We start from the raw sequence: 19219 nt of genomic DNA on the forward strand, positions 1-19219 counted from the left end.
ATTTCCTGATCCTTTACTGCAGTTACAAGGACTCCTAGTTATCTGCAGATTACATCAACCCACTTTCCTCCCCCAGAATATTATTACTGTACTGACTATAACAGACTCAAAGACCTATCCCTGAGAGACTTGACTGGTTTTTTCTCTTCTGCTAGAAATTTGGCCTGTTAGCAAAACTTCTTTTATTTTAATCTCTCAAGTAATGATTTTTGTTGTGTTACCAGATATTTTACTAAAAATCAAAATGGTCCCATTCTGGTACATTTCCATTGTCTAGAAAGCCACTTCCTTGATAACAATGACAAGGAGAAAGAATGTAGTAAATTAATCTGAGGGTCAGCTCTCTATGAACCTCTCATGCTATTTTCTGGTTATTTTTTCCATTCCCTTTTGTAACAGGACCTTTCCTGCCAATACTGTTGTTTGACTATACAGTCATACCTCATGTTACGTCCGCTTCATGTTATGTTCTTTCAGGTTACGTCCACGGCAACCTGGAAGTACCGGAAAGGGTTACTTCTGGGTTTCGCTGCTCAGGCATGCGCAGAAGCGCAAAATAACGTCACACACATGTGCAGAAGCGGCGAATCGCAACCCGCAGACGCGCTGTTGCGGATTGCATTCTTTTCATGTTGCGAACTGTCCTCCAAATGGATCCCATTCGCAACCAGAGATACCACTGTATTATGGGACCCTCCAGATGGCTGGGCTTGGGGTTTTTTTTGCCAAGGGTATATTCCAAAGCATGCCACTGATGCAATAACAGTGCGTTAGTGGTGGGTTTAGACTAGACCAGGCATAGGCAAACTCTGGCCCTTCAGATGTTTGGGACTACAATTCCCATCATCCCTAGCTAACAAGACCTGTGGTCAGGGATGATAGGAATTGTAGTCCCAAACATCTGGAGGGCCGGAGTTTGCCTATGCCTGGACTAGACCATCTACACATAATCCAATGTTATTAGTTGTTCTACAATACTTCCCGAATGTTACCACATTATTGGTAACTCTTGCGGCAATGTGCAAGAAAAGAGGGACAAAAAATAATAATCAGCCAGAACCTTTGTGGCATAAAAAGTTTACAGGATTTCAGTAGGAAATTCCAGGATCTGAAACAAAGCAGTACGTCTACCCCAAACTTTTGCTGGCACAAACAGTATTGAAAGCAGGATTTTGTATAAGCACCCCAATATCACCATGAGCACAAATGATCAGAAATCTATACAGTCATACCTTGGGTTACGAACTCTGTGGGTTGCGCGTGTTCAGGTTGCGAACTGCGCCGAACCTGGAAGTGCCGGAATGGGTTACTTTCAGGTTTCAGCGCTCGCGCATGCGCAGAAATACAAAATGACGTCCCGTGCATGCACAGAAGCGCTGAATTGCATCATGCGTGTGCGCAGACATGGCGCTTCAGGCTGCGAATGCCACAGATTGCGAACATGCCTCCCACACAGATCATGTTCACAATCAGAGGTATGACTGTACACGCCAAGGGGGTGCGGCAGGGAGTCCGGTGTAGGGACTAGGCGAGATCTGTGAGGGGCTGACGAGGGGCACACAACCACGAACGGGATCCAGACCGTAATCGGGATGGTTAATGTGACTTATTGAGAGGAGACTACGAAGAGTTTAAACGGTTTAAAGTGTCTGAAGTGTTTGAAATAATTGAAAGTGTTTGAAATAATTTAAGTGGGGTTGAATTTGGATTTACGGTACAATAAGCTGTGCAGGACAATACGCCTTTAAGAGCAACGTTCCTCCTACCCCCCCACGGTGTGACGTAGGTGAGGCCAGCCAAAGGGATTAACGGGAAGACGGAAAGAAGTGAAAGAGGACGCTAAGGCCCTGAGTGGACTAATTAAGGCTTCCGGATTGGTACCTCTCACCCGGGAATTTAAAGATCATACGGCGGAATTGCTGCCCCCTGGTGTTTGTATGTGTATACGATCTAGCCATTTTGGACATTGTATACTTTATATCGGTGGGAGTTTTTGAGAGGAGAAGAGGAAAGGTTAAGATTAGAGGATAAAAGAGGATAATAGGAAGAAACCTACGAAGAGAAAGGGGGAGTACAGTAGATAATGATGGGGAAGGAGGGAAAAGACTGGAAGAGAGCGGGTGGGACTCCAGTAGAAAGAAAGACATCACGTCAAGAGGAGATCAAGGACTTAGATAGCTTATGGGTAAAAATTAAGGAAGAATTTAAGCAAAATGAAACATATATGGAAAATAAGTTAGGGGAAATGCATGATTTGATTGATAGGAAAATAGAAGAAGCAGTAGGAGAGCTCTCATCCAAAATTCAAGATTTGTCAGCCAAATCTAAGACAATTGAGGAGTGCAATAAAAAACTACAGAAAGAGATGAGGGAACAGAAGAAAGAGACAGGGAGGATGAGAGAAGAGCTGGGTGAATTAAACAAAGCACAGGACAGGATTTGGGACAATCTCGCCATGGCTGACATGCGACAAAAGCAACTCCACTTAAAATTTAGAGGTGTGGTAGAAGAAAGAAATGAGGATGTTAGAAAGAAAATGATTAAGGAACTCTCTAAGTGGTTGGATCTAAAGGAAGAAGAGATAGCTCTAACGATAGATAATGCATTTAGGATGTCTAGACCACAACACTTAAAAACTAATAAGTTCTTGGGGGACTGCCTGGTGATATTTAACTCTTTAGAAATGAGAAATCTAATTCTAAGGACGAGTTACCGTAACAAATTAAGAATTGAAGGCAGGCCTATCATTATCTACAAAGAAATCCCAATTAGATTGCTACGAAAAAGAGAGGGCTACAGACAAGTGGTAGCTGCTCTAAAGAGAAATGGGATACAATTTAGGTGGGAGTTCCCTGAGGGGATTACTTTCTTCTATAAAGATAAGAAATTCAGACTGACGGACACACAGGAAACAGAGAAGTTTATGAGAAGGTATGAAAGAGAGTTGGGAAAGACAGAGTGTAGAGTCCGGGATAAGGAGAAGGTGAATGGACTGGAAAAGGAGGAAGAGAGGGAGGAGAGGGTGAAAGACCTAGGAGAGAGGATGATAAACTCTGGAGATGAAGACGAAGAAGCCGTAGTGGGAGAAAGAGCGGCAGAAGAGGAGGGGCTCTTAGGAAATAAAGGCGCTAGATTTTAATTTGAGCATTGCCCGGAGGCAAAGCAGTCGAAGAATTTAAACAACACTGGACACTTTAAAACTTTTATCATGGAACGTGAATGGGTTGAACGAGAAAGTTAAAAGGAATAAAATTCAGAAAGCTTTGAAAAATAAGAAATGTGATGTAATCTGTTTCCAGGAAACCCATATTGCGAAGAAACATAGACACATTTTGGTGAATAAAAAATTAGGAGTAGAATTTATAAATTCGGATGTAAATAAAAAAAAAGGAGTGGTAATATATGTTAAAGAAAGGTGGGAACCAACACAAATATGTAAAGATGAGGAAGGTAGAGTACTAGGTATCCAACTAAATTTCCGAGGGGAAAGAATTAACGTAGTGTCTGTCTATGCCCCGAATACGAATAGAGCAGAGTTTTTTGAGAAACTTGAAAGTATGTTGTTGGAACTGGAGCCCTATAAACTTATTCTGCTTGGAGACTGGAACGGGGTACCAATACCGAGTTTGGACAGAAGTGAAAACCAGAGGGCCACAAATAGGGGGAAACTCCCTAAATCTTTTAGTGAATTAGTGGAAAATTTAGATTTAATTGATATTTGGAGGCACAGAAACCCAACTATTAAACAGTTTACCCATTATTCAGAACCCCACCAGAGTTGGGGCAGGATTGATCAGATATGGGTGACCAGGGCTTTATCATGGAGAGTTAAGAGATGTGAGATACAACCTAGGACCCTTTCAGACCACTGCCCCTTGACTCTGGAAATTAAAAATGAATCAAAAAGACAGTTCAGGTGGAGGATGAACGAATACCTATTTGAAACAGAAGAAGTGGTGGAAATGGCCAAAAAAACCCTGAAAGATTATCTGGAGACAAATCTGATTATAGACACCCCAATAGAGTTGATATGGGATGCCGGTAAGGCAGTCTTAAGGGGTTTCCTAATACAACAAAATAGCTACAGAAGGAAGCTCAGGGAAAAAAAGAAGGAAGACATTCTGGCCCAACTGAGAGATTATGAGAGGAAACTGACCTTAAACCCGACAGATGAAGGGACCAACCAAGTGATGAGGGTATTGCAGTCTCAATACTCAGCTATTTTAAACCAGGAGGTAGAACAGAAAATTAAATTTACAAGACAGAAGTACTTTGAATCGGCGAATAAAATGGGGAAGCTACTTGCGTGGCAGCTCAGGAAAAGAAAGAAACAAAATATGATTAACAAACTAATTGTGGACGAGAGGGTGATAGAGGACCCAGATGAAATTGAAAGCAGGTTTGTTAATTTTTTTGAAAAGCTGTACGGAAAAGGGGAAGAGAGCAGCATGGAAATAGCGAACTACCTGGATCAAGAAGTAAGAAAACATTTTACAGAAGAGGACTGCACACAACTTAATAAAGAGGTATCAGTAAAAGAGGTCAGGGACGCCATTAATAGGATGAAGAACGGAAAGACCCCCGGACCGGATGGTCTACCCGCAAAATATTATAAAAAATTGATAGATCTGTTAGCCCCGGTATTAACGGAGGTAATAAATAACATCTTCCAAGGGGGGAGGATCCCCGGCTCCTGGAAGGAGGCGTATATCACGCTTATTCCTAAGACCGAAAATGAAAAAGTGGATATAAAAAATTACAGGCCAATCTCATTGCTGAACTGTGATTATAAGATCTTCACAGATATAATGGCAAGTAGGCTTAAAAAGCTCTTAAATAGATATATACATAGAGACCAAGTGGGATTCCTCCCGGGAAGGCAGCTGAGGGACAATGTCCGACATCTTTTGGATACTATCGAGTACTTGGAGGCAAAACCAGACATACCAGCGGCTCTCATTTTTATTGATGCAGAAAAAGCATTTGACTGTGTCTCCTGGGAATTTATGTTACAAAATCTTGAAAAGGTAGGAATAGTCGGTCCCTACCTGAAGGGTATTAAGGCGATATATACAGAGCAACAGGCTAGGCTGATTATAAATAATTACCTGACTAAATACTTTCCAATTATGAAAGGCACAAGACAGGGTTGCCCTTTGTCACCCTTGCTGTTTATCATGGTATTAGAAACAGTAGCAAATAAAATAAGAGCAACCTCGAACATCAGGGGATTAAGAATCGGAGAGAAAGAATACAAATTAAAGGCCTACGCCGATGATTTGGTTCTAACTTTGGAAAACCCAGTTGAAAGTACTAGCAGAGCGGTAGAGCTTCTGGAAGAGTTCGGTAAACTGTCTGGATTTAAGTTAAATAGAGAAAAAACTAAAATATTAATAAAGAACTTGACTGAGCAGGAGAAATTACAGATGGAACAAAAGGTGAACATCACAGTAGCAAATAAAGTGAAATATTTGGGTGTTTGGTTATCCCCAAAGAATATTAATCTGGTGGAGGATAACTATAATAAACTGTGGAAAGAAATTAAGAGGGATATAGATACCTGGCATAGATTGAATTTATCTTGGACGGGGAGGATGGCCTCGATTAAGATGTGCATACTCCCGAGACTGTTATTTTTGTTTCAGAATCTACCAGTTATTAAAGGCTCTGCCTGTTTTAAGAATTGGCAAAGGATTCTGACCAAATATATTTGGCAAGGGAAAAAGCCTAGGGTGAGACTTAAATATTTGATGGACTCTAGGGAAAGAGGTGGTTTCGGCGTACCAAATTTAAGGCTCTATTATGAGGCAGCATGCTTACTTTGGATAAAAGATTGGGCCATCCTGAAAGATACTGATCTATTAGATCTGGAAGGATTTGATCTAAGATTCGGGTGGCATGCCTATCTTTGGCAGGAGAAGGATAAAGTCCATAGAGGCTTTTATAACCACATAATAAGAGGACCCCTCCTAGAAGTCTGGAACAAGAAGAAAAAATTGATTGAACAAAGTACCCCCTGGTGGCTCTCACCTGTGGATATCGTTAAAATAAAGAAACTAAATATGACAGGTAAAAGGTGGACATATGAGGATATCTTAGTTAAGTCAGAAGAAGGGTGGAAGTTAAGACCGTTTGACGAACTGAAAGAGAAAATTAAGGATTGGTTTCACCTGCACCAAATTAATGCATTATGGTGTGAACATAAGAGATTAGGTATGGGAGAAAATAAGTCTAGATTTCAAGTGGAGATACTAGAGAGCAATAATAAACTACTCTCCAAAATGTATAGGCAATTATTGGAAAGTGAAAATAAGGAGGAGGTGGTAAAAGAGGTTATGATTAAATGGAATAAAGATTTAGGATATGAGATAGGATATGATAAATGGGAAAACTTATGGAAGAATGGTATGAAATTTACCGCGTGCGCCGCCCTGCGTGAGAATCTAGATAAGATGATGTACCGCTGGTACCTGACTCCGGCAAAATTAGGTAGAATGTATAGAACAGTAGATAATACCTGCTGGAGGTGTAAAGATAAAGTAGGGACCTTCATCCACATTTGGTGGATCTGTGAGGAGGTGAAGGGTTTCTGGGGTCAGGTCTATGAGGAGTTAAAGAAAATTTTGAAGTATAACTTCCCCAAAAAACCTGAAGCGCTCCTCCTGGGGTTGATAGGGGAGGAAATAAAAAAGACGGACCAGACCTTCTTCCAATACGCCACCGCCGCAGCGAGAATCCTAATAGCAAAAAAATGGAAATCATCCGAAGTTCCAACAATTGGAGAGTGGCAGGTGAAATTGTTTCAATACCAAGAACTTGCGAGATTAACACAATATATTAGGCGGGATAATCCTGTAAAAAAGAAAGAGGACTGGACTAAATTCTTAACTTATATTGAGAATAATCTTGGAATTAAAAACTTAACAGTAGACGATGCTTAACTCCTATGACATGTAAAGATATAATGAAAATAACTGTAGAAGATATATGCAGATTATATAATCCAAAGCTGAGGTAATTGGAAGTTAACTGTTTGTATGTGTGGGATCGGAAATTTTCTTATGTGTATAGTTTTTCTTTCTTTTATTGTTTTCTGTTATGTTCTCTATTATGTAATTTTCTTTTTTTTCTGTATGTGTTATTTTATATGTTTGTAATAAAATAAAATTTAAAAAAAAAAAAAAGAGGTATGACTGTAATAAAAAGGACTCCTGGAAGGTTTTTTCTTTTTCATATGGGGACTTGCTTTTTGAATGTGCCCCTGCACAAATGTGATGCCCTCTGGGCATCATTTACATGTGGGTTGTTTTTTTAAGGCATTATGGAAAACATCCATCCTGGTTTCAAGTATAAATGAATGGAAGTAAGTCCATTCATTTAAAAGAGGTTTGCTCCCACTACTTTCATTTGGAAGTTCCTCCTATATCTGACTCAGGAACCTAGGAAACTGCCTTATACCAAGTCCACTGGTCCATCTAGCTCAGTATTCTTTGGATCTCTGTTTTTTTGTTTTGTTTTTGTTTTTTGGTCATTTTAATTTCTTTACTTCTTGAGATTAGAGAGACAATTGGTTTGAAGGGTGGGATGTTAATTAATCTATTAATTGAACAACAACTAATTAAGCATGTATCACAGCTGGATGCACAGGACACACAGTGCGTACCCTGTAGTAAAATAAGTGTTGCAACATTTCTCATGCAGAATGCATAAAGAAATCTATACCATGATAAATCTCCAGTTGCCCATCCATGAAGGGATTGGCATAGCAGTAAAAAAAAAAAACCAACCCCCAACACCGCATTCCCAAAATAATATTGCAGTCAAGAAGACACACCTTTTTGAGTTCTGAAATCTAAAGGTGGAGTTCAATGTGATCCAGTGTGTAGAACTGCAACCAACACTGTGCACTGAACTTCCTTTAATATCCAGAATACTGGTCCCATTGCACTAGAAATACAAAAGTCAGGGCCACTTCAGATGTTACATTTGTAGGTCAGGCGATTTATGTACATACAGTACTTAAAAATAAAACATGATGGTGTGACTAACATGAATTGCAACAGGTTTATTGTGCAGAGGACATGTCAGGGAACTGGGACTGGTTGTGAGCTCCTGTTGAGAGCGCACTGGGTCACATACCTGGGTTTGAAGCTATGTTGTATGTAAAACAGTTCACAGATCTGTAACATCTCCTGCCCATACTGAAGTCATTGCTGTCATAGCAGTTTGGGTTTTTTCCTCTCTTGCATTTTCATGCATCATCCTGGAGTGCTTCTACGAAGTGTTTCTACAAAGGCAATACTCAGGGAAGACTATTTCTTGAGACTAAGGCTTGATTTTGGATTTCTACCTGTGTGTGTGTTCTCTGTCTCTTAGCCTTTCCCTTGTGGCATCTCTCTCTCTCTCTCTCTCTCTCTCTCTCTCTCTCTCTCTCTCTCTCTCTCTCTCCCCCCCCCCTCTCTGTGTGTATATTTCACAAGGCTAGGCCTATTCCTGCACTGTAGTGCATTCTCTGTGTTTTCTAAGTGTTTTCAAACAGGTGTCAGCCTCTTTCCACTCTTTACATGCTACAACTTGAACCAGCAGCTTTGATCATGTGTGTAAGGAAAGCTCTTAAGTACCAGCAACAATGTTGTAGACCTAAATAGTCCCTCTGAGGAATACAATGTAAAGCTAGAGACAAGGGGAAAGAAACAGGTTTGGACAGATTAAATGCTGACCAGGAGCTACCTCCCCACCCCCCAAAAGGAAAACTATGGTTTGAAATTAATTTATTTTTAAAAGCCCCCTAAGTTTGAATTAAAATGAAATGGGACTTATTTCTGGCAGTATCTCTGAACATCCTGGATGAGGACAAAGCTCTGGAGTCCAAATGACTTCACATCATGATTGCACATGTTGTTGAGGCCTGAAGAAATTTTTCGTAATCACCTGTCCTCGGTCACAAAGTTGCACAAAAGATATCATGCCGAAGGATTGTAGCACAGAGATGAAATTCCAGGTTTCACACAATGGGCTGGTTTGCACCTACATTCCCAGCTTGCTAAACCATAGTTCAGTGAGTTGAAAATTTTAACGTTGGCAAATTCAACCCAACATTTCAGTCAAGCTAAATTTATTTATGTGCCCCTTTACTGCAGTTCCTGGCTGCACTCAGAATGTGTTTGTGACAGATAGCGTAACAGTGTTTGCAACATAAATTCATAGCAAAAGTGAATCAACAAAAAAAATCAATTTGTAGACATATGCACAAACATGCAAAACAGATTTCATATTCTTTCTCAAGACTTAGAAAGCTGCACAACTGCCCTAGCTCTGCAGGTCCCAGTTTCAAATACTGGAGAATCTCGCAGGTTTAGGGGCATTCAGTTGAACTAGATATCCAGGCATGCTCAGGCTTGTCTATTATATGCAAAAACTGCATTTCAGACTTGACAGAAACTTTTGCTATCAACATCCTCATGGAATCTTAACTGAAAGCTCATGTGGTATATTGGTTAGAATGTTAGAACAGGATTGAGGAGACTCAGGTTTAAATCATTGCTTAGTGATGAATCTCCCTGGGTGGCTGTGTGCCAGTCACTCTCCATCTAGCCTACCTCACAGAACTGGTATAAAGATAAAAGGAAATGGGAAGTAATGTATGCTGCCTTGTGTTCCTTGCAGGAAAGAGCACGCTTGAGTTCCAACAAACCATTGAAACTTAATAAAACCACAGTTAAAATGACCCAAACACTAAAAACGCTATAGGTGTTCAAATCAATACAACCACAGCAACCAAACCAAGCAGAAGCCATTTTGCTAACATCAGCAAAGGCTTTCAAGAACTATAAAAATTTAACGGGTGATGGGAATTATTTAGGAAACAAGGGCAATTGAATCTCCAATGACACCAGTTCCAGAAAGTGGGTACTACATTAGGTAAAAGCCAGGCGCTGGACTTGGAGGAAATGACCACATTACCATGATCATGATCACCTCCAGACTCTCTGTATTTTGTGGGAGGGATCAAGCACATTTGAACTTGCTCAGTTACAGTGGATTTGCCCTTCTGCAACAAGTCCAATTTATAAATTGACTTTTTGTGGTTAGGAAAGTGACAAAGGAATGCGCTGAAAAGTGTGGGACGAATGAATGACTAGTAGCAAAACATATAAACATTGTGCAAGCAATTCAGGGTGACTGCTCGTTGTCAAATAACCTCCCTATTTAAAAAAAAGGGGGAGGGAATACTCACTTAAGGCCACATATAGTAGAACCTCTGTGGGGGCATTTTGCCTGCTCGATAAACAGATTGTTTTATTGCATTCATATCCCACATTTTCCTCCAAGGAGCTCAAAGTGGATACGTGCCTTTCTCCCTCCTCTATTAATTCCCACAACAACCCTGTGAGGTGGTTTCAGCTGAGAGATAGCAACTGGTCCAAGGTCACCCAATGAGCTTCATGGCTAAGTGGGGATTTGAATCCTGGTCTCCCAGGCCCTAGTCAGACCCTCTAACCACTATACCACACTGGCTTTCTGGTCATCTGGAGGAGCCCTGAATTAACCAAAGTTAAATTAATCTGAGTTAAACAAAGCTGAGAAATCTGGGTGATTATTGATGGCTGCAGGTTTCCTGGTCCTGATGGCAATGCTTGTGTCGCTGGCTGCTGTGTTTTTATCTTTGAGCCAGATGCCCTTTGCTGAGGCTTGGTGGATGCAGTTTAATGTCCCAGGTCTTTGGCTTCTCCATCCAAGCCCCAACTGCCGAGGAAATCAATCATTACCAACTCTTGATCACCTTACAGTCAGCAGGCTGAACTGAAGCCAAACTGGCTGTTAATTGCAGTAAGGACTGATTTCAAGGGGCTGCTTCACAGAGACTAAGGTGCTTAGCAATTTACCCTGTGTTGAAATTAGCAGGCAAAGCAGTGATAACGGGCAATAAAGAGAGCTTCACAAGCTGTTAGCAAACGGTCTCTCTTTCCCAGTTGGGTGTCACTTTATGTGGACTGTGACTAGTAAAATGGTGGCTTAAAGATGAAAGATGGATCCTTGTATTTGATTGCTTTACTGTGGATTGTTAAAGAGCTACCACTGGAGGAGTAAATAAGGTCTCTCCCCTGGCTTCTGTATCCATCCCCAGAATCACCCAGCATAAATAATTTCCCACTAACTATGTGTGATTTTGCCCAAAGTAAAAATAAATAAATAAAATAAAAAGCTATAGGGCGTTCTTTCCTTCTTTGAAGCTAAGCAGGTGTTGGTCTGAGAACATAAGCAGGACCTGCTGTACCAGATCAAAGGTCCATCTAGTTCAGCATCCTGATCTCACAGTAGCCAACCAAATGCCTATGGGAAGGCTGGAAGCAGGGCAAGAGAGCACCAGCACTCTCCTCGCTCTTCCCAGCAACAGGCATTCAGAGGTATACTGTCTTTGATAGTGAAGATAGAACATAGCCGTTGTGGCTAGTAGCTATGGATAGCGTCACCCTCCATGAATTTATCTCATCATCTTTTAAAGCCATCCAAGTTGGTGGACATCATTGCCTCCCGTGGGAGCGAGTGCCATAGTTTAACTATGCAATGTTTCTTTTTGTCTGGCTTGAACCCGACCTCAGTGGGAGACCTCCTGGGAACTCCCTGTATGCTGTGTTTCCTTCTTGCAGGAAAGGCTGGTGTCAAGCGAAATCAATTAGCCACAGTTTTTGTGCCAGCAGCTCCACTGCTATCACCGAAAACCATCTCTCCTCTTGATTGTGCTGAACTGATCCTAAGTAGACATTAAGCTTTATGTAACATCACACACAAAGACCTTCGAGCAGCAATGAACCATGACTGCTTGTATACACAGATAGGGCTCATCACACTGGCAGAATTAGGAAAACTCACGGGAGAGATGGAGAAGCCCCAGGACATGCTGTACTTGGTCAGCACAGAACCTTCTAAGATTGCCTTTCTATGAAAAGTGATTCTATTTATTTATTAAAGCATTCCTATACCACCATAACATAAAATATCATGGTAGGGCACAGCAATATGTGTGCAGTAAAATATAAAAACACAATTAAAACCAGTACAAAAGAATCATTAAAATGACTGATTGAATGATTGAGCAGAATCAAGCCCCAGGAACCCCAGGAAGTCCACCGTGGCTGATGCCAGCCTCCCCCTTTTTAATTCTTCTTTATGGCATGACACTGTAATGAGAAGTCCTGAGTCATGTGCAGCTGCCACTCTCTTCCTTTATCCTCCATGTTTCTGGACTCCAGCCTCAGCATACACAGTGAGGAAGGAGAACACAGAAGCACTGGGGATATGCTCTGGTAACCTCTAGGCTGGATTACTGCAATGCAATATACATGGGGCTGCCACTAAAGAAACTTCAACCAGAATTCAGCAGCCAGATAACTTACTGGGACAAGACAAACCGAGTATGCAGCTACAACATAGATTATGGCTCAACTGCACTTGCTACCACTTGGTTTCCTGGCCCAATTCAAAGCGTTGGTTGAGACCTATAAAGTATTATATGTCTCAGGACCCCAATACCTGAAGGACCATGTCTCCCTCAGTATGGACCTACTCAGATGTTATGGTCATCACCAGAGGCCCTTCTCTGTATGCTTCCCCCAAGGCAGGTGCAATGGGCAGCAACGAGAAATTGGGTCTTTGTAGCAGTGGCCTCATGACTGAGGAACATTCTCTATCTAAAGAGAATTTGCCTGGCACCATTGTTGTCAGTTTGTATATGCCAGGCAAATACATTATTGTTTCCATGGGCATTTGGGTCTTGATATGGTTTGATTTTTGGCTGGCTCTTGGCTTTTCATCTTTTGGTTAGGTCAGGAACGATATTTTTCTTGTTACTGATTGCACCCTTTTAGGGTTCTAAGCTATCCTGATTATGTGTGTGCAAAATGACAGGTATTGTATGTTATTAATTTTTGTCAGCATGGATTTAATCCTTAATGCTATATTCATATTAGCTTCCATATAGAGCAGGAACACAGCTTTATAACAAGTCAGTCCTATCAAGCTCAGCATGTCTATTCTGACTGACAGGGACTCTCCAGGATTTCAAGCAGGAATCTTCTCCAGCCCTAACTGCAGATGCCAGAAAGTGAAACTGGCCCTTTAGAACTTAGATATGGTCCTTCCCTCTGAATAGGAACTTTACGTGCATTATTTCACCCACAAACAACTTGGTTGAGTGCTACAGCACTTCATAGCAAAGGAGCACACAACCTCTCCCCCACCTGCCAAGTAAAAATCCCCAAATGACTGGCCAATGCAGAAGCAGTGTGTGGGAGTAAGTAGAAATAGGCATGCTGCTTTTCAAACTTTATTTTTTATTTTTTTAAAAAAACCTTCTCCCTGGATGATCTCTTCAATGCTGTTGTAGTCACACTCTTGAGAGGAGTGTCCAGCCATCAATGGCATGTTAAAAATACAGAGGCAAAAGATGGGGAGGGGGTGTTAAAATGTTGCAGATAATAGGAGGTGGAGCTGTATCACCATCACTGGTGACATGAGCGTCTATGACATGGACTAGGGGTGGCCAGCATGGTGGTCTCAAGATGTTATTGGAATCCAGCTCCTATCAGCCTCAGCAAGCATGGCCAAGGATGATGGAAATTGTAGTGCAGCAAACATCTGGAAGGCACCACTTTGGCTATTCCTGGCATAGCTGGTATGTACCTGCAACCATCTTCCATGCAACAATCACAACAGCAATGGATCACATTTTCTATCACAAAGTACAGCATCCCTGTATCAGAAGCACAACATGGAGGAAAGCCATCTGGACACTGCACTAGAAATAAGTGGGAGCTGCAAATCTCTTGCACTATAGATTAATTGCCCCAAAGGACCTGTTTCTACTTCCTCTAGCTTCATTTTAGACTTTATCATGAGCCGAAAAGAGTGTGATTCACATTAAGTAATTGGATAATGATGGCATGACACTTGTAATTTACATGGGAAGCACCAAGAGGTGGTAGCAAAGTAGCTGTGAAAACACCAGCATGCTCCACATCCCTGGACCTAACACTTACTTGGCAGTCAAATCACAAGCTTGGAACACCTCCTGCTGCTACCCTGTGAGCTGCAGGGAAGTCTCAATCCATATCAAGACATCTTAGCTTGGGAGGAAGCAGGTTTTTTGGGGGGGGGGAGAGAGAGAGAGAGAACACTTCCAGACTGTCACTATTTTCAGGTGGGATTCAATCACATACCAGTAAATTCAGGTTACATAATTATAGTTGATTGAGAGGTCTTGCACTACAAACCAGCTCCCCACAAATATTGACTTTTTGCAATAAGGAAAGTGATGGGGAAATGGCCTTGAGAGCCTGGGACAAAGCACTTTCTTTGACACAACATTATCTAGCCTCCCCACAAACAAATCAGAGGGAATGCTTACTGAATAGCCAACCTTGTCTGCCTGCAAACAAATAATGATGAATGTTCAATAAACAGGTGATCTGGAAGTACGCAAAGAGTGAGCCAAAATACACCAACCTAGGAAAAAGGAAAAGCAGAAAGGTGAAGTGAAAAACTAAATATTACAGTCTGGGACAAACAGTTTTCCCAAGATGTTTTTAATTTAAAAATTCCAAACATTAAAAAGAATCCCTTAACATACAGTCCTAAAAATAAGCTTTTAAAGGTTTTTAACCTTCAATAGCTGCACTTTCATTGGAAAGGTATTTTAACACTTCAGCTCTTAAATAAAATGAGCTGCTGGAGGAATGATATGTGCATTCAGTAAAATGTGTGTGTGTTTTCTGTATACTGTATATTCAGCTGCTGTCCACTTTAATAGTAGTTCCCAGAAAATAGCAAAGGAGGCAGCATTTTTTCTTATAGTGGCAGCAATATTGAACTCCCCAAAATTCAAAAAGCACTCCAGAACAGAGATTTCTGGGAGAGACAGAATGGCAGCTATTCCGATTCCTGAAAAGAATTTTACCTCAACCCCTGAATATAGCCAAAACAAGGCACAGGCTTAAGCAAAAGCCCTTGAGGATGAAGAGCAGAACCACTTGTCTTGGGCCACATAATGAGAGATTGAGTCAAAGCTTGGGATCAACCAGTGGCCCATCCCTCCTCCCAGGGCTTGACTTTGTCCCTAGCCTGCAACTCTCACAAGGCAGCCAGGTGATGTGGAAAGTTTATTCCTACTCCACAAACAGCCTACCCCACCCTTTGGCAGTGGCGGACTTTGGGCTCTCAAATTTTAGTGGTGCCCTGCATGCCATTTGAGGACAGTAAGGTGGATTCTGGCTTAGCTCTTGATCTTCGGCACATACTCCTTTCCAAAGAGTTGATAAAGCCTTGGCATGTTGTGTCCAGCAACATCTTTAGAGCCATAGTTTTAGTGGCGGCAGCAGCAGAGAAGATGGTGTGCGGCAAGGGCAACATTGTGGTTCCACCGTGGCAGGTGCTAAGAGCACAATAGCTCATTCAGCAGCTGTGATCCTGGGATGAGGGTTTGCAAGTCAAGCCAGTTTAATCTGGAGTAAGGGACAGAGGGAATTAAAGTATGGGGTCCTCCTGCTGGGATTTTTACAGAGTCCCTTCTTAGCTATAAATCCCTTTAAAAGGAGGGGGGGTCTTTAGAAAATCCAGCAGGAATGATCAGCAAACCCCAGGACCTCCCTACCTCCCTCGCTCTTCCTCCCCACTGGAATTGCTCTCAAACAAATGAAACGTGTGTAATTAATGGGCCAGGGGGCTGGACAGGTCCCACATGAAAGCGTTTCCTGGACTTCTTCTTCATTTGCATGGCATCAGAAGCTGTTCAGAAGGTGTGACTTTTCCCACGGGGGAGCCCTGGGCTCCATGGCACAATAAAGGCAGCACTTTGTAACTAGAATTAATTAAAGGAGTGGGGAGGGCCGATGGAGCAGGAGGAGGGCACAAGGCACGGAGGAAAGATGTTTGAAAGCTGAGCCCTGTGCAATAAACAAGCATGCTGGAGCCACCCTTGTAGAGTTGAGGCATTCCAGAGGCCATCCAAGCAGCAGAAGCAGCTTCTATCTTTGACGCGGGGCCCTGGCATCATGGCCTGTTCCATTCTATCCCATGGTTTCAGCTTGCTTTTCATTTTGCCTGACAAAGAGTTCTGTGTAACTGTGAAGCTTGTATACTCCTGCACTTCAACATAGGTTGGTGGAACTGTGCATCTTTGCTTGGTTCAGAGCTGCATGGCTATGATCAATTGAATGATGGACAAGGTACCAAAAAGGGAGATCAGACAGGATATTTTCCATTAGCAGGAAGGGAGTATTCAAAGAATCAAGAGCTTTGTGTAAAGAGACTGGGCTAGGAGAAACCAGATAAACTTGAAACATTGACTATTTTATGGAAATCACTTGAAATCATTACATGTCTTAACTAGATTCCTAATCATAAAAGTAGTATGCCCCCCTCGCATATATGAAATCTACAGTGATTTCTGAATGTGCACTAATTTCGGCAGAGAACATGGCACTTTATTAAACCACAGTTAGGAGGAAGGTTGGAAAATATGAGCCAATGGCTCATATTCCTGAGAGCACATCCTAAAAGTTATGGAGTAGTGTCATTCTATGTCTACTCTGAGTACAGTGGGGCGTACAAATAAGTAAGTGGATATATAGGATAGCAGCTGGGTAAATCACATAAGTAATGAAGAGGTAGAAAGAGCATATGGAAGCATTTATTCCAGATGATAGCTGCCACCCAGAATGGAAACATTTACCTGGAAGTTATTCCTGTTGAACTGAATGGAATTTACTGCTGAATAGGCGCATTAAGGATCGCCCTGTAATTTATCCCAAAATAAACTGTGGATATAATACACCAAAGAGACAACAAATAATACTAGGAACTTAGAGGTCAGTCTGGTGCAGAGCTCTTCCTCCTATTCAGGATCATCACAGCCCCACAGTCTGTAAAGGTGAGTTTCCCTTATTTCCAACTCATGCACAACTCACTCTTTGATCTAGAAACCTTAGTATCCACTCAAGTACAAGCAATTCTGCAACCGTATAGGGAATTTATACAAATCAATAAGGAAGGGTGTTCAATAAAGGTTCTGTAACAGAGGCCACAGCCTGGCTAGGTTTTGCTAATACTAATTGTACAGGGGACTTTGACTATTATATAATGACAGACTTCTTGGGGGTGTTGCCTTTTCATCAAAGAAACGCTTTGCAAGGAAGCTATTAATTATACCTAGCAAACTACCACATCCCCCACACCACGGGTTATCCTGATGCAAGAAGGGCCCATGTTAAATGCTTATCAGCTTTGCCCTCCCAAACAGAATGGTTTGAACTGCCCATAAAACTTGAAGTTATACGGAAGGGAGCTCTAATTTCTTCCTTTTGTGAAAAACTGGATATCCAGTTGCAGAAGCCTTGACTTTACCAGTTACATAATTCTGGGCTCCTGTTATCATTTCTGCTGGTAATCCAGATTCCTGTAGATGCCTGTAGAGCAGGGAGGGGGGAGCTGGGGCTTCCAGATGTTGCTGGACTCTAGTGTCCATCAACCCTATACAGCATGGCAAGTGACCAGGGATGATGGGGGGTTGTAAATCAGCAACATTTGGAAGGCTACAGCTTTCCAATCACTGCTGTAGGGCTATTCTAGAGTGAATTACAGGGATGTCGTCTCTGCTTCTAAACTGGAAACCGAGCCAGTGAGAATAGTTGGGCCTGAGTTCGAAAAGATGCCTGGGTTGCGCTTGCAGCATCTTCATCCTCAGGCTTTTCTTATTAAAAAAAGGCGGGGTGAAGAAGGGAACCTTCCAACCTCCCCAGCCCTACAGACCAATGTGCATAAGATTCTCCCCTAGAACTCTTTCCCAGTTAGGAGCATGTCACACTCTCAAGACATACACTCTCAAACTGAAGCTCACCAACTCCTGCCTCCCATCCCATTTTCAAATGTATTTCCCTTGCAGGGGATCTTTCATGCCTTGTGGCTGCTTCTGCTCCTTGCTGTTTCTGCCAGTTCACCTGCCCTTTCTAAGTGAACAAGCAGTACAAGGAACAGGAAGCAGCATCAGCCTCTGCACACACTATCCTCCGGGAGGTGGTCTGATCTGGAGAGCATGCAAAATGGTCAATGGGCCCCTCTACACTCGTGTGTCTAGTCCCCATCTGAGCTAGGGACCGTCACCACGTATTGCAGCAGTGAATGCCACAAGTTCATTGTGCTGTTACAAAGACTAAGGCCTCAGATGCAAACTCTAGATAATATTTTAGAGACTAAGACCTAAACCACATTTCTAATGGCTATCATATCGTATTGTTTATTGTCATATTCGATTGTTAATTTAGACTTAATCCTATTGTGTTTTATGTTCGCTTAGTATGGTATGTGAATCTAGTCTGGGACTGTCATAAATTTTATTATTACTATTATTATTTTATATCACAATATTTATTAGCTCCTAAAACATAGTGTAGTCCTGTGCATGTCTCCTTAAAAGCCAAACTCCTTAAGTTCAACGAGACTGGCTCCCAAGTAAGTGGGCAAAGGATTGCATCCTAATGCTGTGTATGTATTTGTTGTTGTTGTTGTTATAGTAGTAGTAGTAGTAGTAGTAGTAGTAATGATGATGTCAATTTAAATTAGTGTTTGTAGTAAGCGTGTCATCCTCTCCTTTTGGGGGGAGGGGTGCTTCTGGCTTCTAGCTACCAAAATGCTTTTAATTCAATTTCCAGAGTATTGATAATTTAAGCCAGCATTTCAGTTTCCTGTAGCCATACTAGGTGCCCTTCCCAAGCTGTTAAGAATCTGGACACCACCACAAGCTTTGAAAAAAAGACTCCCATTCCAAGACTTTTCAAAGGCGACAATTAGTTACATTGTTAAAATGTCCACAAGAAACACAAGCAGCTGTTGTGATGACCTGTCCCCAGAGAGCCAAAGCCAGGTGCCAACCCTTAAAAGATTTGCAACCCAGTTTTTTCTCACCTCTGGTGTTTGCAAATTTCCCCCTCCCAATCCTTTGTCTTCCTCCAGCACCACCCAAAAAAAAAGAAAAAGATTCCTAGCCCTGCTAGAAATCACACAGCCAGAGACAGCACACCTCATTTATACTAGTAGAAAAATTTAATGCACATATTAAATAAATATTTCAGACCATTTCATATTCAATTTGTACACAGTAACAATTTTTCTAAAAAAAGTCCCTCAAGGAGACAAACTACCCCACAAGAAAGATGTGCTGTGACAA

Source organism: Podarcis erhardii (genome assembly GCF_964252035.2).
Source record: "Podarcis erhardii genome assembly, chromosome: 5".
Lineage (NCBI taxonomy): Eukaryota > Metazoa > Chordata > Lepidosauria > Squamata > Lacertidae > Podarcis > Podarcis erhardii.